The following is a 2,500-nucleotide window of genomic DNA, read 5'->3' as shown; positions in this document are numbered from 1 at the left end:
GTCTGAACTCTACTCAGACCTGAGACGAGTCTTCTTGTCTGAACTCTGTACTCAGTTAGACCTGAGACGAGTCTTCTAGTCTGAACTCTGTACTCAGTTAGACCTGAGACGAGTCTTCTAGTCTGAACTCTGTACTCAGTTAGACCTGAGATGAGTCTTCTAGTCTGAACTCTACTCAGACCTGAGACGAGTCTTGTCTGAACTCTACTCAGACCTGAGACGAGTCTTCTTGTCTGAACTCTGTACTCAGTTAGACCTGAGACGAGTCTTCTAGTCTGAACTCTGTACTCAGTTAGACCTGAGACGAGTCTTCTAGTCTGAACTCTACTCAGACCTGAGACGAGTCTTCTAGTCTGAACTCTACTCAGACCTGAGACGAGTCTTCTTGTCTGAACTCTGTACTCAGTTAGACCTGAGACGAGTCTTCTAGTCTGAACTCTGTACTCAGTTAGACCTGAGATGAGTCTTCTAGTCTGAACTCTACTCAGACCTGAGACGAGTCTTCTAGCCTGAACTCTACTCAGACCTGAGACGAGTCTTCTTGTCTGAACTCTGTACTCAGTTAGACCTGAGACGAGTCTTCTAGTCTGAACTCTGTATTCAGTTAGACCTGAGACGAGTCTTCTAGTCTGAACTCTGTACTCAGTTAGACCTGAGACAAGTCTTCTAGTCTGAACTCTACTCAGACCTGAGACGAGTCTTCTTGTCTGAACTCTGTACTCAGTTAGACCTGAGACAAGTCTTCTTGTCTGAACTCTACTCAGACCTGAGACGAGTCTTCTAGTCTGAACTCTACTCAGACCTGAGACGAGTCTTCTAGCCTGAACTCTACTCAGACCTGAGACGAGTCTTCTTGTCTGAACTCTGTACTCAGTTAGACCTGAGACGAGTCTTCTAGTCTGAACTCTGTATTCAGTTAGACCTGAGACGAGTCTTCTAGTCTGAACTCTGTACTCAGTTAGACCTGAGACAAGTCTTCTAGTCTGAACTCTACTCAGACCTGAGACGAGTCTTCTTGTCTGAACTCTGTACTCAGTTAGACCTGAGACAAGTCTTCTTGTCTGAACTCTACTCAGACCTGAGACGAGTCTTCTAGTCTGAACTCTACTCAGACCTGAGACGAGTCTTCTAGTCTGAACTCTACTCAGACCTGAGACGAGTCTTCTAGTCTGAACTCTACTCAGACCTGAGACGAGTCTTCTTGTCTGAACTCTACTCAGACCTGAGACGAGTCTTCTAGTCTGAACTCTACTCAGACCTGAGACGAGTCTTCTTGTCTGAAATCTGTACTCAGACCTGAGACGAGTCTTCTAGTCTGAACTCTGTACTCAGTTAGACCTGAGACGAGTCTTCTAGTCTGAACTCTACTCAGACCTGAGACGAGTCTTCTTGTCTGAACTCTGTACTCAGACCTGAAACGAGTCTTCTAGTCTGAACTCTGTACTCAGTTAGACCTGAGACGAGTCTTCTAGTCTGAACTCTACTCAGTTAGACCTGAGACGAGTCTTCTAGTCTGAACTCTACTCAGACCTGAGACGAGTCTTCTTGTCTGAACTCTACTCAGACCTGAGACGAGTCTTCTAGTCTGAACTCTACTCAGACCTGAGACGAGTCTTCTTGTCTGAACTCTACTCAGACCTGAGACGAGTCTTCTAGTCTGAACTCTACTCAGACCTGAGACGAGTCTTCTAGTCTGAACTCTACTCAGACCTGAGACGAGTCTTCTTGTCTGAACTCTAATCAGACCTGAGACGAGTCTTCGAGTCTGAACTCTACTCAGACCTGAGACGAGTCTTCGAGTCTGAACTCTACCCAGACGAGTCTTCTTGTCTGAACTCTGTACTCAGTTAGACCTGAGACGAGTCTTCTAGTCTGAACTCTACTCAGACCTGAGACGAGTCTTCTAGTCTGAACTCTACTCAGACCTGAGACGAGTCTTCGAGTCTGAACTCTACCCAGACGAGTCTTCTTGTCTGAACTCTGTACTCAGTTAGACCTGAGACGAGTCTTCTAGTCTGAACTCTACTCAGACCTGAGACGAGTCTTCTAGTCTGAACTCTACTCAGACCTGAGACGAGTATTCTTGTCTGAACTCTACTCAGACCTGAGACGAGTCTTCTTGTCTGAACTCTGTACTCAGACCTGAGACGAGTCTTCTAGTCTGAACTCTGTACTCAGTTAGACCTGAGACGAGTCTTCTAGTCTGAACTCTACTCAGACCTGAGACGAGTCTTCTTGTCTGAACTCTGTACTCAGTTAGACCTGAGACGAGTCTTCTAGTCTGAACTCTACTCAGTTAGACCTGAGACGAGTCTTCTAGTCTGAACTCTACTCAGACCTGAGACGAGTCTTCTTGTCTGAACTCTGTACTCAGTTAGACCTGAGACGAGTCTTCTAGTCTGAACTCTACTCAGACCTGAGACGAGTCTTCTTGTCTGAACTCTGTACTCAGTTAGACCTGAGACGAGTCTTCTAGTCTGAACTCTACTCAGTTAGACCT

The 2,500-nt window shown here is 46.1% G+C and overlaps 1 protein-coding gene across 4 annotated transcripts in view; it reads right to left on the bottom strand.

The window, feature by feature from the left end:
* The window catches only part of col6a4a (collagen, type VI, alpha 4a), a 55,927-nt gene that overhangs the window by 14,598 nt on the left and 38,829 nt on the right, over positions 1-2,500 (bottom strand). The gene's annotated exons all lie outside the window — the stretch shown is intronic.

This window comes from Melanostigma gelatinosum (assembly GCF_949748355.1).
Source record: "Melanostigma gelatinosum genome assembly, chromosome: 9".
Taxonomy (NCBI): domain Eukaryota; kingdom Metazoa; phylum Chordata; class Actinopteri; order Perciformes; family Zoarcidae; genus Melanostigma; species Melanostigma gelatinosum.
Note: the sequence above shows the minus strand (reverse complement) of the source record. Positions and strands in the feature narration are given on the sequence as shown.